Here is a 21,735-nt window from a genome sequence, read left to right as displayed (position 1 = left end):
CAGAGTATTCCACCACAACGACCTTGTCCAACATGAACACTGTGGGTCTGTATCCCCCACCGAGTCATGTCCATTTCTTCAGGGCGTCCTGACAACACCACAGCCCGGCTGATCATCAACAATGGACTTGCCAAAGGTCAATCCACTCTTTTCTACAGACCCTTGGAGACTCCCTACACATGAGGATTTATGGTTCCAAGACTTTCATCCAAGCTAAACACTCAATAATGCATGGAGCTGCCTTATTTTCTTGCTAAATGGAAAGTTAGAACTTGTCAGGCTCATACTCAACTAGAAGTTCACATGATTAGGAAGGAAATTAGGACACACACACAAAAAAAGAAAGAAGGTCTTCAGAGAGAATCCTAGGACAGTCCTTGAAAATATCTGTTTCAGGAAATTAAGTCTTTTTGCAGACGAACACAAAACCAAATGTTTTCAAATATTAAAGAGTAAAATATGGCGAGAGATACAAAGATAAATAAATATCAAGCAATCTCCAGTAATATCCACACCAAACATAAAATCAGTTCATCTTCAAGGATGATAAGACCCTGAGAACACACAGATCAAACTGAACATAGGTGTGTCTCTTCCTTAGCTATATGTTTGCTGAGCTACATTTTGGCTCTTGTTAAAATGAGGAAATAATACACATAGAAAAGAGCTATTATGAGCCAGGCACTGGTGGCTTATGCCTGTAATCTTAGCTACTCTGACAGCTAAGATCGGAGAAGTGTGTTTCAAAGCCAGTGGGGACAGAAAAGTCTGTGAGACTTATCGCCAATAAACTACTCAGACATAGCTGAAAGCAAATCTGTGGCTCAAGTGGTAGACCACTAAAGAAGTTCAATGGACAGCTCCTAGGCCCCAATTCAAACCCCAGTACAGCACCACACACACACACACACACACACACACACACACACACACACACACACACACAAAAGGACTATTATAAAGGTAACGTGACAAAGTGTACAAAATAACTAATTCAATAAATGTAGTGCCATCTCCTTTAAAATTCATTCCAGCATTCCTGAGCATCCAGAAGGACAAGGAAGAAGAAGATTCCACAACACAAGGGACCTGAGACCTGACCTGCATCACAGCCAGAGGGGTTTGGTACCTGGAGGTACACAGCTCTGGGTACCCACAGGGAATGGCAGTCCCAAATACAAGTTTCTTCAATGAATTGGGTCTGTTTGGGGCAAGAAGACATGAACAGACTGACCCCTATGGAATGTGACGATAGCCCACAAACAGAAGACCTGGTGTCTATATCTGATAACTGGAAATTACAAAATGGTAGACACATTTGGAGGGCAAAATATGAAACACCAAGGAAACAGGGAGGGAGGTAGGGAGAAAAGGAAGGAAGGAAGGAAGGGGGGGGAAAGAAGAGTCAATTTTACTGTTAATTTTTGAAATCAGATTTAAGTAAACGTGATTTAAGTAAGAGGAATGTGGTCCCATCACAGAGAGAAACACAGCCCAGAAGCCTGACAATAATCACAAAATGGAAGCAGGATGAAAGCCCTTGATCCATTTCCTTTCAAAGCACTCAGGCCCCTTGAGAGGTCACACTTTTGTCAAAGGTCACATTGCCTTGATGAAGATGTTCTATCAAAAGAAACCTAGCGGCCAAGAAATCCTTTTAGACAAAATGCAGAAGAAGCCGGGCTGGGGTGGAGGTGGGGGCTCTTAATCCAGGACAAGTGGGGGCTGACTGTGGCTAAAGTAGTAGAGCATCTGCCTAGCATTCATGAAGCCCTGAGTTCAAACCCCAGGACCACCAAAACAAAACAGTCACAACCAAGGTAGGCCTGGATGATAACAGAAATCCAGGCACGCTACTGGGCTTCTGTCTTCCTGTGTTGAGCTGGCTACTGGGGCCCAAGCAGTGAAGCAGACTAGAGACGGAGGCAGCCTGAAGTGAACAAGGTAGCTCTGCTCTGGCTGGCTGAGCTCTGCAAGAGGCCATTTTGCCGTGTGTCTCTCTACTTTCCTGAGCTCTCACCTCTGCCACCAGGAAAGGGATGAGCAGAGGCTCTTACTCTACAGGGGGACCACAGAAAGTAGATAATCGAAGAAACACATTTAAATTAGTGCCTGGTACAGAATAAACACACCACAGACCTTTACTATTCAAACTCTTCGTTTCCAAAGTGCAGCAAATGTTATGCAACCTTCTCCTATTTTCTTCCTAAGGAGCTTTTCTTTGACATTTTTTCTCTAATTAATTCCCCTTCCCCCAATTTTAAAACAACATGTATATTTGATATGTTTATGTCAAGAGTTACTGCTACTGGAATATTTGAGACTTTATTTTTTGTCAAGCACTGATGTCTCACTGCTGTAGAGCCAGTGATTCAAGAAGCTGAAATTTAAGAATCCAATGCAGTCATCCTGGGCAGAAAAAGTCTGTGGGACTCTTATCTCCAATTAACCAGGAAAAAGCTAGAAATGGAACCATGATTCAAGTGGTAGAGCATCAGCCTTGAGTGAAAAAAAAAAATAAAACTAAGGGATAACTCATTGCCCTGAGTTCAAGCCTCCATACTGGAAGAAAATATTTTAGCAAATACTTTTTTTTAACACACACATCAAATCAAATTTCATTCTGTCTTGAGAATATATATAATAAAACAGTTAACCTCTCATATTCTGTAATCCTAAATCTGCATAGATTACATTAAAATGCCTCTAAAACTATGATTTAATGACAGTATATAAGATAGGAATTAAAATCACCAGTGGAATGATCTATTGTTAAGTTGTTCTGCACAACAATTGGGAGAAAAATGGGTTAAGTCTAAAGTTTAGAAAAGTTATCTCAAAGCAGCTGGCCAGAGATGCAGTCCCATTAGCACAGTTAAATTCCACTTCAGGTTGGAAATATGTCCAAATTGCTGGTATATGCTCTAAACTTGAAGATTTATGAGATCATGAAATTTTTTCTAGTCATGAATAATATGGAAAAATATGAAATATTTTCCTTCTAATCATAAAACTGGGCAGATAGAAGTGCTCTAATTTCTCTTGACATGTAGCCCATCTCCTATTAGCTTAGAAGGGTGTCGTTGACTACAGCACGTGTCAAATGCTTATCCCCAATGATCAATGATCCGATTACAGTGGGGAATCCACCTCCAGCTGGTCGTTAAAAGGAAAGAAAGAGACCTTATGCCCCATGTCTCTTCTGGAGCCAAGAAAGCATGCATCTTCTTAGATCCTAAATCACATCTGGATACTAAAGCAAGACCCAAGCAGTATTTGGAAGCACTCCAGCCTTCTCTTCATGCTCTCTTCTTCTCTTTCTCTTCCCTTCTCTTCCTCCTTTTCTCTTTTCTTCTCCTTCTGTTCCCCTTCTCTTCTTCTTCTCTCTCCTCTCTTCATTTCTCTTCCATCCTTCATTTCACCTCTTCCAGCCTTCCTCCTTCCTTCCTTCTTTCTTTCTGTTTTTACCTTAACTTCAGAAATCTTTTTTTTCCTTGAACAACTTTCTGTCCTCTCATTTTTTATTCTCATTACAAGGAGTTATTCCACATTGATTCCTTGTTTAATGATATCTAGTCATTAATTAATGAAGTTGGAAAAATGAGGAGGAGGGAGAGGAGGAGGAAAAGGAAGACTAGGAAAAGGAAGAGGAGGAGGATTTCATAGAAGAAAGTCAAGCCATTTTCCAAACACTGTCTCTTGTGAAGACCATACTGGAGGGCTTTCACATTGAGTCTGATATGCCATGTCCAGTCTAGAGGGGTGATGTGGTCCTAGACACAGATCTCATTTCCTTGCCATAAAGTCAAAGACCCTTTTCTAATTTTCAGAGTTTATATTTAAAACAGGACTCCCTCTCTCTCTCTCTCTCTCTCTCTCTCTCTCTCTCTCTCTCTCTCTCTCTCTCTCTCTCTCTCTCTCTCTCTCTCTCCCTCCCTCCCTCCCTCCCTCCCTCCCTCTGTCTCTTTCTCTCACTGGTGAGATGATTATTGGCAAATTCTTCCTCTTTTGTTCTTGTGGAAGACACCTGACAGTTCAAGTTAGAGATAGACAACTATGTTAAATTTGGGGAGAGACTCTAGAGATGGGCCAGGAACATCTTTACATAAAAGAAATCCACATGGAGATTTTAGAAAGCACCAAAATATACTGTCAGCCATCTCAGGGAAGACATGGCTGTGCACATAAGGCTCAGCTAGCCTTTTCCAGTGCAGAGAGCACGAGCATTCCTTCTCAGCCTTTCTGGGAAAGTGTGGACAAGGATGCAAGACCTTTCTCAATCAGAGACCACATGACCTAATCTCCCTCCATCTGAACAAGACGGTATGACTCTGCATTGACTGCACTGACATTTACCCTGCTCCAAGGCAAGTGTGGCTCTGGGATTTGTTTTGCTCAACAGAATGGGAGTTGAAGAGGCATCCAAAGCTAACCATCTGCTGTCTTTTTCTCCCCCCAATAACCTTGTCTTTCCAGTAGGGAGTCCAGAGCTATTCTCCCACCCTCCCCAAGACAGGCAAGTGTCATCAGCAAGAAATAAATCTTTATTGTTTGCAATCATCAGGAAGGCAGGGGTTGTTCGTTTCTCCAGTGTAATCTCCCTCTGTTCTAACAAGAACAACATGGGAAGAGGGAAACCTTTGTGCCATCCTTGCAAAATCTTTCTGGGAACTTTCTACACAAGAAACAACAATTGCTTTATGGTCTCATCCATGCTCAAGTTTGCCAAACTCTAAACAAAGAAGCAGATAAAAGTGAATTGTCATTCTGGGTATTTGATGTGGGTTTGTTCCCCATCCCCCACCCCGTCATGTTTTCTTATTGTTTGTTTTTGGTTTTGAGGTGAGTCATCTAAAGAAGCACAGTGATCAGGTTTGAACATGGAATGGAGAGAAGAAGAAAGAAATGCCCAGGGGACTAGCTCGGCAGACTTCATGCAAATTGTGCTGATCTCTGACTTTTGATTGGCCAGAAGCCAAGCCAATCTGGGTTGAAATAAGACACATTGAACCACAGCAAGAGCGTCCAGCCCAGGAGGCCTACTGGAAAAGCCAGAGGGGAAGATTAATGGTTAAAAGTTGCTAACCATCATTTTCTAGACAAGCCATTTTTGTCTTGTTTATATGTCTCTTCCACAATAGGAAAAAACATTCAAAAAAACTGATTTAAGAAGGGCTTGGTGACAAAGAAAAAGACAGTATTTTCTCCCTTCCTAGCTTTCGCAATATATAGTACTTTAAGGCTATGAAATGTTTTTCAACACTCTGATTATAAATTTTAAGAGGTACCATCCAAAAACTATAAACTGCAAATGGAACTTCCAAAAGTTCACACAGTGTCAAATAAACTTTTTGATATAATAGAAAACATGTGTTTTCTTGGGTTAAGTAGGCTGCTGGGTATTTCTAATGATGTTATTAATGATTAATCCCCCATTAGATATGCTGAAGGTAGTTTCTTATCTTCTTTGTGAGAATGCATGTTGGAAGGAGGGTTTAAAAAATATGGTGTGTCAGCCCACATCAAATATTCTTCTTTCACAGTAAAATGTCATCAAAAGTACATGTTCAGTTCTGGGTCTATAAAACTATAAAGTTCTGGGAAATGATTTCATAACTGTATATGATCCTTTAAATAGAACATTCCCAAGGAGAGATTCAGTGATAGGACAGAGGCTATCAACATCTTTTTTTTCTTCTTTTTAAATGGGATATGTAATGTTTTTATGAATGGTGCAGATGAATACATCCCTTTCATGAAAAAAAAAAGTACTTGTTAAGAATTTATCATCTGCCAGGCCTTGAGGCTCAGTTGTGGATACTGAAGCTCAAGTGAGATAAATAGGAATGAAACAGACAGCAGCCACAGGACTTTCAGGCTCTTTGCATACAACTCCCTCATCCTGCAGAAAGATGTGCACAAACAATGTGCCAACAATGATGTGCACAAACTTTTTAAGGTTTTGATTAATAAGAACAATATAACAATTATTCATCGCAGGGTAAAAGTACTCAAAAGTCACAGAAGGTGAAGGGAACCTTCAAAGACCACCAAGCCAGGCGGTGACCCTGTCTCACAGGGAACCCAGAGGTTCTCACTCCAGAAGCTGCACACAAAAGTTGATATCCATGTGTGTCATTGCCAAAACACTTGACATGACTTTCCACTCTGCCACTGACTTCTTGTGAGCCATCAGAATGTCCCCGGAAACACGCCTTCCTAATTGCCTTCAGAAACCCAGAGGAATGACGCAGGGCCCACACGAGAGGCCCCCCAGCTCTTCGTGGCGCTCGCAGCCCCATTGGGGAAGTTGTATCTGAGCAGGGGGAAGAGGTCGGGTTGTCAATGATGACACGTCAGAAACATGGAAAAAACTTGACAGCAGTTCTCTGACAGGTCATGACCGAAATCTGCTCTTGAGTTTAACGGGGATTCCCAAGTCCTACTTCAACCCACGGACACCAGGACAAAATGCTGAGCTTACCTGGGAGAGGGATGTGGCTTAGAATGAGAATGGTCCTTTCTAGACAGAGAGAAGCACAGAAGCCAAGCCATGAGGTGGACAGGGCCAGGTGATGGAGCCCGGTGTGGTGTGGTGGGAGAGTGCAGGATGGTAACGATGGTGCCTGCTGACATTAGAAAGGCAGGCAGGCAGGGGAGAGCATGCAGGCCCCTCTCCTAAGAATATCTTAGTGACACATCCACAGCCTATGGACCGTCACCAATGTAGTGAAGATTTTATGCCAGTGGGATGGGGAGGGGGAGAGCATGTGAAATGTCTAGGTTGTGGTCAACACTCAAACATTCATTTTTCCTTCGGTTTGATCACCAGGGTTTATTTTAAGGAACAGCAAGCTGACTGTCTTGTCCACTGGGGTTTTAGGCTCCCTTTAAATTGTATGTGTCTCCTTTCACATAAAATGTGGGACAGTAGCATCTCACCGCTAGGGACACGCTGCCAACCTTTCATTTGCATGGAAATTGCTAGATCACATAATGTCCCTCCTAGAAACCACAGTTGTGAAATCAAGCATATGCTGCAGAAGTGGCTAGTCCAGAGAAGGTGCCAGATGCCACCAGCAGACCCAGGAGGAGCCCCCGTGATCTGGAGAAGTCTTTCTTTCGAAGGGTGCTGTCACACACTCCCCTCTTGCAGAGAGAAGCATGGGGTGGTTCTCTTCTCACGTCACCAGGTACAACTCAGTGTTTAGCGCTCAGCCTGCAACCTACTGCAGGGTGTGTGTAACTCCTGAGGTCTCTTGGGTAGAACGTAAAGGCATTGCTCTTTCTGCTACAAAGTACAAAGTTGGGATCCTTCAAGTTCCTCACTGAAAAGCAGATCTTCTTGGTTGAAAACCAAAGCCACCACGACAACTCTGCTTCTCCCTAAGACCGGCTCCATTTTCTTCTAGCATTTCGACTGCTGCTATTTCCCGATCCCTGGACAGTGTTGGAGCGGGAGACATAACTCACGCTGGTTAGATTTTGATTCTAAATACAGAAAAAGGTTCTTTTTTTTCCAGTCCTGGGGCTTGAACTCAGGGCCTGAGCACTGTCCTTGGGCTTTCTCAAAGCTAGCACTCTACCATTTGAGCCACAGCACCACTTCCAGCTTTTCTATACATGTGGTATCAAGGAATCAAACCCAGGTCTTCATGCATGCTAGGCAAGCACTCTACCAACGAGGCCACACTCCCGGCCCAGACAAAAAGCTCAGGAACATGACTAAGGTGAAGCTGGAATTGTCACATCTGGCCATGCAGCATGGGTGGCATTCAGTACTAAATATGTGTAGTAGTAAACACATCCTGGGCTGGAGATGCAGTGGCAGAGGTTTTGAGGGTTGCTGTTTTATGTTTTCAAGTCGGATATGAGACCAGCCTCTGACCAGGATCCTCCTGCCAATGCCTCCTCTCAAGCTGAGGTCACAGATATGGGCTTATGGGCTTCCAAATTCAGCTGGTGTGAGCTCACAGGATCTCACTAACAATTTTGCCCAGACTGTCCTTGAACTGTGACTCTCCCTATCTCCACCTGAGATTTTAGGCATGAGCCACCATGCCTGGCCAAACAGAAGGCTGGCAAAGTTCTGTTTTTGTTTATTTCATCTATGATTGAAGCTGCCAGATAAGAGTGCTCACTGAACCCTCACAAGAGAGAGAAAGAGAGAGAGAGAGAAAGAGAGAGAGAGAGAGAGAGAGAGAGAGAGAGAGAGAGAGAGAGAGAGAGAGAGAGAGAGAGAGAGAGAGCAACCTCACCTAGTTTTGGTTCATTCCTATAAGAAAAGAGAAATGAAGAAATATACACCAGAACCAGACCGGGGTGACATAGACTAAGATGCATTCTCTGATTTGTTGAAATAAAATGCCTTTGTGCAGCCACTTAAAGATAGTAAAGCATTTAAAAAAAAAACAGACCAATCTCTGATTTGGGTGCTTATGAAGATAGCTCAGACTGATATTCAACTTCCTCACAGAGTATATTATATTCTCAGATATATTCCACCAATCTGGGAACAGCATTGAGTATTTACAGTAACCCATGTGCAAAATTTTCTGTGTGTGACCATCAGGGTCCATTTGCTTAGTTAAATGGAATGTTTCCATGTTTAAAGGATTGAAATCTAACACTAAAGAGAGGAGGTCTTTAAATCCAAGGAAATATATTGGACCACTATTTACTTCTTCAGACTTTTACTGGAAATGTTTACAAAACAAATGTCATTTCAGGAGTTTAGTGAGAAACATAGATTCCCAAATGAATCTGGATCATCCAAGCTCTGGCTGAGTCACAGACCCAAGACCACGAGAGAGCTGGGCACAGTGGCTCACACCTGTAATCCTAGCTACTCCGGAGACTGAGATGTGAGGATCAAGGTTCAAAGCCAGTCCAGGCAGGAAATGTCCATGAGACTTTTATCACCAATTAATCACAGAAAAGGCCAGAAGTGGCCCTGTAGCTCAAGTGGTAGAGCTCTAATCTTCAGCAAAAGGAGCTCAGGGACAGCACCCGGGCCCCGAGTTCAAGCCCCAGGATGGGCAAAACAACAACAAAAAAGAGTGAGGAAGATGTCCTTTGTCAGCTGGGTTCCAGGACCCTGTCACTTTCCCTCCCCTCCCTGCAGCTTCTGTCAGGGAATCCTGTCTCCCCCACGGATGGGAATGCAAACACACAAGGTGTGTTCTGAGCAGACCCAGGAACGTGCCTGCCTCACCACCGGTCACCTGGACTCAGACGCGGCCCTGAGCAGCGATGTGGGAACAGATTCTGGGGCAGGGCTGCTGTCTCGAATTGCGGTTGCTCGTGTCAGCAAGGATTGAGCACGACTAAGAACAGACTCTTCAATTACATCGTTGTGGGTGCCCCGACCGAGCCTGGCTCCCACTCACAACACGGATGGTGCCGAAACATAAAGAGAGCTCTATCTTGCTGGGAATGCTGGAGGGGAAAAAGCTAAAAATAGGGAAGCTATGTAACTGTGGATGTCTAAGAAAACGTCCAGATAATGCTCTGTTATTGGCAAATAGGAGGCAAAATCATTCATCAGCTGAAGTATCAATACAAGGATTCCAACTTAGAGCCCCTAGGATAGATTGGATTTACTCTGCCTATTTGCTTTCAAACAAATGAGGGGCTGGAGCTGTGTTTAAAAAAAAAAAAAAAACCCGAATCATCAACTGACTGCACAGCACAGGTCATCGGAATGCACAGAGGCGCCATTCCAGGCAGTCACCCCATTTATAAGCCCCCTCTTGTTGGGCATGAGTGTTTGTAAACTGTATATGTTCTCTCATTACTGTCTAGGCTGTGCGTGTGTGACTGGTCCAGAATGTACTTGCTGTTTCCAGTTCATTGGCATGGTGATATTCTGATCACCTTCATATCCCGCCCTATATGGATCAAAAGGTTCAATTTGTTTCACTCAAGTCAATATCTAGGAAGGGAATTTCTAGATCAGAGGCCTGAAAAACAGAAATCTCTTTGGAACGACATGACTCTATCCCACGTGACTCCAATTCAATGCTTTCTATCCCAGAGTCGGGAACTATGCATCTCCACGAGGGATCCAGCAACATGGCAGAACTGAAGGGGAGGCAGGCGGTCCCTCCCAGAGCTGTCTGGTTGGATGCGGGGCATGGGCCCCCCATCCACAGCCAAGCCGGTGCATGCAGGAACCTGCAAGCGCCTCACCAGAACCTCAGGGGCTCGGCTGGAGGGTGTGCTGTGGCTTCGTGCATTTCAAATCTTTACAAGAGGAAGCACAGAAACCCTCCAGACTCATCACCCCTTCTCCCGATGGCTGGCCTTTCATTGGGTTCATAACTACACTGAAATCCTCACCCTTGGGGGAACCTCCTGATCAACACAGGTAAAAGGAGAGATTTTCAGTAAGAGGGAGCAAGGAGGTCTGGAGCATGGACGTGAAGAAGCTGAGCCCCACTCTGGGTACCTTGGATCAACTTTGGCATTGGCCACCACACAGAAGCCATCCCACAATCAAACCAGCCGGCGACACAGACAGAAAGCAGTATGGATGATGGAGCGACAACTACACTGTAGCTTCATTCTTCCATCAGGGCAACAGCCCTGCTGAATTGCTCCCTACATGTCCTCTGTCTCTGTATCTGCCTCTTCCTTCTCCTTCCCACCAATCCCCCCCCCCCCCCCCACACACCTTTCCTCCACAGCCTGCACGTGACTCAGGCCAAATTTACTATGAAATGATTCCCTTTTTTAAAAAATAGTCATTAAGAGCCAAATGAATGGTACTGGAGTGCTAAGCTTCTTAAATCAATAATATCGCCGCCATGTGTGATTTTTAACTTTCTCTTCTTGGCAGAAGCCAAGACCTTAGACAATCTTTTGAGCACGACAGTCAAGCAATGCAGATGTATTTTTGTGGGCAGCCTTGAGTGATCTCCAGCCAAAGTCTCAGCCCTCAGCCCTGCATTCCAGCATCTTTCTCTCAACCACAGCATCGTCTCTGGCCTTCCTCAAGACATCCCTTTGGAGAAAATGAAGCACATTCTTAGAATTGAGTTTCTAGGACAACCCAGACAACCTAAAGGCAACTTGCAAGGAACAGGGAGTGAAATTGGCAGAGGAAAGAGTCCACACTGGGATGGTTGGTGCATGTTCAGAGGCTGGGACTTTGGCCTAGTGGTAGAGTGCTTGCCTACCATGCACAAAGCCCTGGGTTCGATTCCTCAGTACCACATACATAGAAAAAGCCAGAAGCGGTGCTATGGCTTAAGTGGTAGAGCTCTAGCTTTGAGAAAGTCCAAGGACAGTGCTCAGTCCATGAGTTCAAGCCCCAGGACTGTCACACACACAAAAAAGCGAATATGCAGAATGCACAATTAGAATATGCAGAATGCACAGTTAGAATACGCAGAATGCATATACTCAGTTCCCATTTTGACACTCCAATTTCATTTCTCAGCCAAGCCTGCTCCAGCCTAAGTGAAGACAGATCCACAATTCAAACCTTCTTCCTTCCTAGCACTTGTGACAACTGCTGTCCACAGGTGACTGCAGAACTGCACAGTGTGGGAAAAGGGTTCCAGGAGGACCCACGCAGAATCTGGCTTGCCCAGATGCCACTTCTATGCCCTGTGGCCTCAAAGACACAGGAGGGAGACTCAATAAACCTCCCTCGAGTTGAAGTCAACACTAGCCAGGGGACAGTGTGGGTTTCTGGACCCTAGCCATCAAGTTCTGCCCATTTCTGTGGCTGGAAATGAAGAGATAATCAACGTGACCTCCAGGAGCCCCTCAGGACGCAAGTCCATGGTCACACCTCATTCTCCCCAGCCTCCAGGACCCCCAAGTTGCCTCCTCTTCCAAAGTTATGGTACCTCCATCTTCCAAAATAGCCAGTTTCAAAAACAATAACATTGGTCAATTCCCCTACTCTGTGTGTGTGTGTGTGTGTGTGTGTGTGTGTGTGAGAGAGAGAGAGAGAGAGAGAGTGTGCATGTGTGTACATGCACACACATGTACACACATGCACACATTCATGTGCTGCTCCTGGGGCTTGAACTAAGAAGTCTGGGTACTGTCACTGAGATTTTGTGCTCAAAGCTAGCGCTTGACCACTTGAACCGCAGCTCCACTTGCCATTTTCTGGTGGTTCATTGGAGATAAGAAACTCATGGAGTTTCCTGCCGGGGCTGGCTTTGAACCAGGATCCTCACATCTCAGCCTCTTGAGTAGCTGGGATTGCAGGTGTGAACCACTAAAACCCCCTGTAGAGTTCTGAGTTAAAACATACTTCTGCTAAAATCCGATTCTTGGATCTTGGTTTTGTTGTTATGGACAACAGTATGGAAACACCTTCAAAGTAGGTTCAGATAACATTTTGATTGGTTTGTTTTTGTGTTTGTTTTCAAACCTGACTCTTGGTCCCTGGCCTGGAGTACAGAGACCCAGAGGGTCAATTGAGGCCAAGGATCTGCATCTCATTAGTTCTGTGGGTTTCCGGAACGCACAAAGGTTGTGTGAAAGTGGGTGTTCATTTTTACCTTAGGCGTCGTGCTGTGGGAGTTGCAGAAGCGACTTCAGTTTCACCGCTTGCCTTTCACTGCAGGATTAGGGGAAACAAGGAAAATCCTGCGAAGTGACTTCACCCTTGGCAGTTACTTGCTCTTGGCCAAATTGACTTGCGATCATTCTATGGGTGTCAAAAGTTTCCAAGTTAGCGCAGTGCCTGCCTGGTGCTGAGCAGGCTCCTTTAGGAGTGAGAGTCCAGGGGAAAAGGTTCTAGAGGCCTCTGAGGAAGTCCTGCTGGCCTCATTTCTCCCTGCTCCACTCCCGCTGGAAACCAGGATGCCTAAGGACTCACTCTGTGTATCTCCCTCTCCCTCCTCCCCCTCCCTCACACACAATCGTGTAAGTGGCCATCTGCTACCAGAAGTCTTTTCCTCAAGAACCTGGGCTTCTCTCTGTCTTCAACGTGCAGCACAGGTGATCTGTTCCCACCTGTAAGGTCCCCAATCCCAGGACCTTACTTGCTTTCTTCCCCACACATACCAAAACAACCCCCGTTCAGCTCTTTCCTTGCCAATTCTTAGCTCTATGTCTGGAAATGATATAAACTGAACCAAGTCAAGAGCTTTGTCCAGGAAGGCGGTGCACACCTGTAATACCAGACAAAGCCAATCCTGGGAGAAACTGTGAGACCGTATCTGAAAAATAAAGGAAAGCAGAAAGGGCAGGAGGTATGGCTACAGCCATCAAGTGCCTGCTGAATGAGACCTGAGTTCAAACTCCAGTATTTCCAAAAAGAAAGAAAGAGTGGGGGGAGAGGGAGGAATGAAGGGAAGAAATAAAAGGGAAAAGGAAGGAAGAGATGAAAAGAGGAGAGGAGGGAGGGGAGGAGAGGAGTAGAGGGGAGAGAAGAGAAGAGGGGAGGGGAAGGGAGAGGAGGGGAGAGGACGGAAGGGAAGGGAAGAGGAGGGGAGGGGAGAGGAGAGATCATGAATTCTAGGCCAGACTGGGCAAAGGTAGCAAGACTTTCAAGAAATTAATTACTGTAAAAGGACTAAGGTTGTAGCTCAAATAGTAGAGCAAATTCCTAGCATGCACGGGTCCTGGGTTCAATTCTCAACACTACAAAAGAAGAGAAAAAGGAAGGGAAGCTGTATCCATCTTACCACTATTTCTAGCACCTAATGGTAGCTCAGTAAACGTGTTATCTGTCTAAATACAATAACTGCACTATTTATAGCCACAGGGAAGGAGAAGGAGACTGAGGATCAAACACCTCAAATCTTAATATTTTTAATATACAACTTTATACGTAGAAAATTGTCGATACCGACAGGATTTTAGAAGGACAGAAGAGCTCAACACTGTTCTAAGATACCATCATAGTGGTTGTTTTTCTTTTTCCTTATGCTAGCTTGTGACTCTGCACACTACCCATGCCTAGACTGAATAACAGATCTCATTCTTCCCAGTGGAAGTCTGTGCCTGAAGTCAACAACTCACACCCTGGAAGGAGCAGATGTGGCTATGTTCGAGAGAGGACAGAAAGCCACGTCCTGTTTAAACTTCGCCAAGTCTCAGGGAATTCTTTCATGACAATGCACAGAGGAGCCCCGGGAAAATAAATAGCCACAGAGGAATATGGATTTAATTGTTCGAATTGCTTACTCGTCTAAAATAAAACAGCTGTGATTACATATTCTGGGTCAAAACACAGTGCTCAACATTGTAATCTATTAATGATCACCTGGGTGATAGCTGGATCTTCACCAGCAGGCAAACCACTTCCTGGACCACCCCCCAAAAATGAGGGGGCTCAGAGATACCAATACGGAGGGCTCCTGGGTTGGGGCAGAAATGTTGCCTGTGCTATCAGCCACAGGAGTGCTTGGTGGGTTTTTTCTTTCCTTCATTTCCCCTTAACTACCCAGCTCCAGTTACTTCCAAATTACTCAGCACAACATTCCTTTCATATTTCTTCAACTCCCCAGGCACAGGAAAGGTGCTGGACAGGGATCTCCAAATCACTCGAAGATGAAATGAGAAGCAGATGTTCAAGTCCCATCGAAGTCAGCTTTGGGACCAAGGATGGTCCCTGAAATCTGATTTTCCAGGGTGATGCTCCTTCATAATTCTCAAAAAAAAAAAATGAAAGCACCTTGATCAGGGTATTTGGTGACTCACGTGTTGGCGCCATGTTGGAAAGTCAACCTTCAGAAGCTTTGTCAACAGCCCAGAACTATTCTGGAAGCATCAGAACTGTTGTGGAAGCACGGGCGCAGAATCACCACTCTCAAATGTCAAAGAATAAGGGATGGGAATGCCAAGAACTGAAAAGGTTGTTGTTGTTGTGTGCTGACGATTTACTCACATGCATGCACTTTCAATCAGACTAGCGTGTACCAAACTTGCTCCAAACTTTTTCACCAGACCGTTGAAAATCTTGAAACACACAACCAACATGTCAAAGCAAGAAATAGGAAAGAAGAGAAGTATGCACTGATATTGGGGACTAATCTCAGGGCCTGGGTGCTGTCCCTTAGCTTTTGTTTCCCCTCAAGGCTACGCTCTACCACTTGAGTCAAAGTCTCACTTCTGGCTGTTTTGGTCATTCACTGGAGAGAAGAGTCTCAAAGACTTGAGATTTGAAGCTTGAGCACGGATTTGAACTCTAATCTTCAGACCTCAGCCTCCTGAGTAACTGGAATTACAGGCGTTACCTCCAGTACCTGGCAGTGTGGGGCTTTGAGCCAGCGCTGACATGCCTCAGATAGGCCCATCTAGCTCAAAAGTCCTTGGTACGGAAGTCGGCCTGGGAAGGCTTGCTTTCACGGGATATTTCTAGGACTTTCCCAGTGTCAGTCCAGAGCTGGTGTCTCAGAAAGCCCAGTCTTTCCCAAGCCAAAAGGCATGTTTTGTATCCAGAAGTGGTGTAGGCACCTCTGTCTGTGAGTCCCAGAGCTGGCTCTACTAATCCCCCACACACACCCCTTTCAGGGAGATTTCAGGAAAGGGATGTGGCACAAGGCTTGCCCTTGACTCTGTACCTGAGAATGAACAACTACCTTTCACCTGTAGTGGGCCCAGAGCCATGCCACCAAACTGTCCAACAGGGTGATGCCAGGAGAGGGCGGCCCTAGAGAACAAAACCGTCCCATGACAGTCCCCCTCCTCGTCCTCGCACCTCTGATGGCTTCCCCTGCACACTGCAAACGTGCCCATGATCACAGGCTATGAAGAGATGCTATTGGCAGGTACTGGTGGCTCACATCTGTAACCCTAGCTATTCAGGAGGCTGAGATCTGAAGCCAGCCAAGACAGGAAAGTCCACGAGACTCATCTCCAGTTAGCTACCAAAAAGCCAGAAGTGAAGCTGTGTCTTAAGAGGAAAAGTACCAAGTTCAATTGGAGAAAGCTTAGGGACAGTGCCCAGGCCCTACAATCCTACTACCGGCACAATAAAAATCATAATCATAATAGCTGTCTTTTCAAGATCATTTTTAATGATGTATCGTTTTTGAATGGAACTGAAGAAAATGTGGCCTTAAGGCACCGCCATAATTGGAGAATGGATCTACAGATTACAGTAAAATGTCCTTTATCAACGGAGCTTCCAGGGCTGTAACAGATGTCTTCTAGGTGAATGAAGCACTCAGTGTCACTGAGCTGAGGCCAGGCTGCTTAGAGCCTGTGCTCTGGGTAATGGGTGCTCAGGGCACCTCTTCCCTGTCCCCAAGAAGGCTCAGTCTGTCCTGCAGGGCTATGTATGCATGCATTATTATTCTTGAGAGCCTAGAGCAAACCCCATGATAATCCAGCGCTGCCTTTGGAATTCTCCTACAGCTGCTAGGCCTTGCGTGGCCTGCAGACTCCAACATGACCCTGACACTCACCCTCACATGCACAGGGAAAACTCTGCACACACCCAGCAAGCCATTTCCTTCGTTGGGGGGGGGGGGACGGACTAATTTGGAGAGTGATCTTTTTGCTCACTCAGAAATAACTTGGTGCTGGCCACAGGAGTTCTAGCATTAGTCAAGTTCTCCCCCTAGCGGGCCTCGTGGAGACCTGCAGGCCATGCGGAACCACTGGGACTTGAGGATTGAATTTCAGTCAAAACCAGCAGCATACATAAATACATAAATGGTTTTTGTGGGTCATAGGGCTTGAAGTCCGTACCTGGGCGCTGTCTCTGAGCTCTTCATCTCGAGGCTACCGCCCCACCCCTGGAGCCACAGCCCCACTTTCCATTTTCTAGTGATAAATTGGAGATGAGAGTCTCACGGTCTTCAGTGCCTGGGCTGGCTTTGAACCATGATCCTCAGATCTCAGAGTCCTGAGTAGCTAGGATTACAGGTGTAAGTCTCTATGCCTGTAAAAAAAAAACAATATAATTTAATGCCATCTGGGTATACTGGCTCCCCTGTATATGACTTTTGTTTTCTGACTATGATTGCTTTAAAGCATTATTTGACTTAAAATTTGTCAGACTGTATTTTAACATCAAAGGACAGAATCTCAGAGCATAGGCCAGCAGGAGGCCACTCCACAGAGGAGATGACAATGGCTTTGACTTTTGGTCTATGTCCTTTCCTCTCTATTCCTTCCAGATAGAACAGTAAAAATAATTGAAGGAGAGCCTGGCTAGGTGTCACACGCCTGTGATCCTGGCTACTCAAGAGGCTCTTAGCCTGTGGATCACAGAGACAAAAGTTAACAGGAGTCTCTGTTTGGAAAAGCCAGGTGCCAGTGGCTCATGACTGTAATCCTTGCTAGCCAGGAGGCTGAGATCTGAGGATTGTAGTTCAAAGTCAGCCTGAGCAGCTCCATGAGACTTTTATCTTCAATTAGCCAGCAAAAAAAAAAAACACAAAAAACCTAGAAGTGGAGCTGTGGCTCAAGTAGTAGAGCACTAGTCTTGTGTACAAAAGACCAGGAACAGTATCTAGGCCCTGAGTTCAAATTGAAAGAAAGAAAGAGAGCTAAAAGGATGATGATGTAGCTCAAATGAAGAATACTCCCTAGCCAATACACAGACCTCAGCTCAACCCCTAATATCACAAAAAATAATAATAAAATTAAAAATAGACATAAATATAATGAACTGGTTTTTGACAAAAGAGCAAAAGGACTGGCAGAAGAACAGTAAAGAAATTAGCGTTGAGGCCGGGAGTTTGGCCTAGTGGTTAAAGTGCTTGCCTAGCATGCACAAAGACCCAGGTTCGATTCCTTGGTACCACATACATAGAAAAAAGCTGGAAGTGGTGCTGAGGCTCAAGTGGTAGAGCTCTAGCCTTGAGAAAGTCCAAGGACAGTGCTCAGGACCTGAGCTCAAGCCCAGGACTGTCAAAAAAAAAGAAATTAGCGTTGAAAACAATTGGGCATAAAACAATGAAATTCCTAGACTGCAACAGAAGATGGAAGAAAAATCTAGATGAGCTTGGGTTTAGCAAGATCTTGTTAGATTCACCGTCAAAGTTGTGATCCATGAAAGAAATCGCCAAGGACTTAAGCCTCACTGAATCTCAAACGAATGGTCTCTTCTGTGGATGATATGATCATTCAAGAGGATCACAATTAAAAAAAAAAGCACCAGTCAGCTGATGGAAAAATATCACAGGATTCCTGAAAACAATGCCCCTTAATGAGTTTACAGATTTCACACGCACGGGGAGAACAGCGATTAACAGGAAGATGGCATGTCTGCGACTCGGTGTTGTACAAATTCCTGCAGATCACAACTCACATCCTTGGTACCAGATTTCCAGGACACCCCTCACACATCCTCTGGCCCCACTTCTCCTTAAGAGAATTTTCCACTGCCAAGAGCCTGCTTGGCTTCCAGGTGGAAGTTATCTCTATGCTTCTCTTTGCTGCGATACGCCTGGCCGCCAGCAGAGGGGAGGCTGGTACCACACACACACACACTCAGGTCCCTCCCCATAGAGCATTCTTCATAGCCCAGAGAGACTTTGCCTCCTTTTCTGTGGCATCAGTAATATTCCACGGGCGGATGGATGAAGCCATAGAGAAGAAAAACCCTATCTGTTGATGATGCCTTCTGGCTCCTAAACTCAACAGAAGAGACTCCAGCCCCTGTTTGAGGCAGATTTTAGCTCTTAACCTCATGATCTCGCCTTCCATTGTTGACTGAGTACTAGAACTGCCCGACTCAGCCACAAGGTTGGGGCGTGTGGCTGCCTGAGGGCACACTGTCTGCTGCAGGTGGATCTCGACCCGCTAAGCGCCCCAGCCGCAGACCTTGACTCCATACCACGAGGACGGTTACGTCCATCTCCAAGACACAGCCTCCAGTGGAGACTGGAAAAGACCCCACCCCGAAAGCCACAAATTGGGTGTGTGCATGAGCGTGTACGTGTGTGCTGTGTGTGTGTGTGTGTTGCTATGTGCATGCTGTATCTGTGTCTGTGTGTGTGCTATGCATGGGTGTTCAGGGTGTAGATACGTGCTGTGTGTGTTGTGTATGCTGTGTTTAATAAACCGGGCACTGGTGGCCTGTAATCCTAGCTACTCAGGAGGCTGAGATCTGAGGATCACAATGTGAAGCCAGCCCGGGCAGACACTCTGATCTCCAATGAACCACCAAAAAGCCAAAAGTAGAGCTATGGTTCATGTGGTAGCCTCTCTTGCCTTGAGCATAAAATCACGGGGACAGGGCCCAGCCTCTGAGTTCAAGCCCCAGCTAAGTACCAATAAATAAATAAACAAACAAACAAACAAACAAATAAATAGATGGAGTATGGGGAGTGGCAATAAAGCCCTATGGTGATTCCTAACTCACAACACCACCCTCCTCCTTGCTGATAAAACAGATTCCAGGCCATGGTTGAAACACAAGGCTGTGTGTGTACCCAGCAGAGGCCAACCGCCTCATGAAAGTCGCTGACCAGCCAGGCCCAGTGCCGCAGGTCCCCAGGCCAGACACCAAGCTCACAGCTTCATCCCCAGGGCTCTGAGCCCTGTGAGACTCGGCTCATTACCTGTTCTCCTTCACTTCTGCCCTGTCCCTGCATCCCAGGTTTCCGGGGAGGCTTACTGGCTGTCACTATGGAAACCTGAGTTGCTGAGACTCCACCTGCTGGCTTAATTCTGAGTTACATTCTGTGATCACTGGCTGGGGTAGAGGTGGAAGAAGAGGAGCTGTGCTCAGAAAGGAAAGCAAGGAAGCAGCCCCGTTGTGTCCCATAACCTGGCCTGTGAAAAAGCTTGTTAAAGTTATGTTGGGGGGAAAGGGGAGTTGTTGGTGTTTTGTGCCTATCCTGGGGCTTGAGCTCAGAGCCTGGGCACTCTGTCCCAGAGCCTTTTTTCGTTTGAGGTTAGCACTCTAGCCCTTGAGCCACAGCTCCACTTCTAGGTTTTGCAGTGGTTCATTGGAGATCAGAATTTCATGGACTTTCCTACCCGGGCTGTGCAACTAGGATGCAGGATTTGGGCCACTGGCGCCCAGCCTCACCGAGGTTTTAATGTCATGGAACTCTTCAAAGGGTGACTACAGGGATCAAATTGCCTGCACTGAAGCCTATAGAAGCTAACACCACTGCTGGAAAGGCCTGGTTGCCAAGGCAATCATATGGAAATGGGGAGGGGAACATTCCTTGAGCAGGAGCACTCACCCCACTCCCCCCAACCCCCCACCACCACATCCAGCTGTGTCCCAGGCTTTCCAGAACAGATGAGTTACCTCTGACTGTCTGGCCACCTTCTCTTTTTCCCTCCCTGTGCTCCTGGGAACAGGTCATCACCAGGCCTGCGGCACTTAGGCCCTGAGCTCCTCTGCAACTCATCTCAAGCCACTCGGAGCCCTCACTAAACCTCTGGCACTTTACTCCTGGATCCTCTGTCTGCAACTTCCTTCTTCATTGAGTGTTGTGTTTCCTTTTGTTTGGCCATACTAGAGTTTGAACTCGGATCTTCTTGCTTGCTAAGCAAGTGCTCTTACCTCTGAGCCATGCCTCCAGCCCTAAGTTTTGTTCATTATTCTGAGGATAGGGTATTTCTCTTTCTTCCCCGGGTGTGTACCTGCACACAATCCACTCGTGTTCAACTCCCCACAGGTGGATAGGATAACAGGCGCTCAATGCCCTGACCTCCATTGAAAAGGAGAAGTCTCCCAAACTTGTTTCTGCTTGGGCTAGCCTCAAACCATGATCCTTCCCATCTCAGCCTCCTAAGTAGCTAGGACTATTGTGGTGAGCCCCCAGGGTCCCATCACCCTTGGCTCTTTTCAAAGCTTACTGTCTAGATGTTGACTTTCATCTGCCCTCCTGTGTATGGTCCTTCCTGATCCCTGTACACAAGTACAAATACACACACACATACACACACACACTGCATCTTCATTTCCTGGATTTTTGAGTCATTTTCCCAAGTATTTTTGTGGATCCTTTTAAAGGTATTTGCTGTTTACATGGTTTAAAACAAGGATAATTTGGTCAAAAGAGTCTCCCCTTAGTCTCTGTATCTGGAATAGAGTTTAAGGGTGTGCTAAGTCCCCAGGGGAGGGTCTAGAGGAAGACAGGGAGAGAGGACAGGAAAATCAGTCTGATTTCTAAGAATTCAGTTTCTTCCATCCACCCACGCCCATTCATTTTCTTACAGCAAAGGTGGAGAATTCACAACAAACATGTTAGACTCATTTGGGGTAGAGGAGGAGAGGCGGTGAAGGAGGTTGAGGATTTTCTGTTGTTTTCCTTTTTTTTTTAATAGGTGCCAAAGACCTGGAACAGTATAAATGAAATAATTTTGCTGATAAACACAACTGTGCTTTTCCACTGATCACTTCTACCCAGCTGAACCCCAAGTCCCTGTCTTCCTGACTTCCTCCCCTCTCACATGGGACTGGGTGAAGGGGTTAAACAATGTCAGCCCACACTGCCAGCTAGCTTCTCAGACTCATCCATCACCGGTGCTTTATGTGTGTGTCGTTACTAACCACATAATACTGGGTTTACATGACGATCAGTGTGGGACCCAGAGAAAATCCTTCACCAAAATGTGATAAACACAGTCTGAGTGCCACTTTATATCACTATCCAACTATCACCCCTAAGATTCTAAATGCTCATAAATTTAACACAGGAACTGTAGAATAATTTGGTGTGTATGTGTTTGCATATTGGTATATTGGGCTTCTTCAGCTCACTTAGCTTTCTTATTCAAGGATAATGCTCTACTACTGGAGTCACAGCTCCATGTCTGGCTTTTTGCTGGTTTAATTGCAGATGA

At 45.7% G+C, this 21,735-nt stretch overlaps 1 long non-coding RNA gene across 1 annotated transcript in view; it reads right to left on the bottom strand.

Annotated features, from left to right (window-relative positions):
- Positions 1–19,547, bottom strand: part of LOC150046837 (uncharacterized) — a 29,007-nt gene extending 9,460 nt beyond the window's left edge. Inside the window, exon 1 of the long non-coding RNA XR_016539476.1 lies at positions 19,491–19,547. This is a non-coding gene — a long non-coding RNA (uncharacterized LOC150046837). The remainder of the gene's footprint in view (positions 1–19,490) is intronic.
- Positions 19,548–21,735: the final 2,188 nt, after the last annotated feature.

The sequence above is a fragment of the Megascapheus bottae genome, chromosome 24 (assembly GCF_031878675.1).
Source record: "Megascapheus bottae isolate mThoBot1 chromosome 24, mThoBot2.hap1, whole genome shotgun sequence".
NCBI classification, from domain to species: Eukaryota; Metazoa; Chordata; class Mammalia; order Rodentia; family Geomyidae; genus Megascapheus; species Megascapheus bottae.
This window is presented reverse-complemented; position numbering and strand designations above follow the sequence as displayed.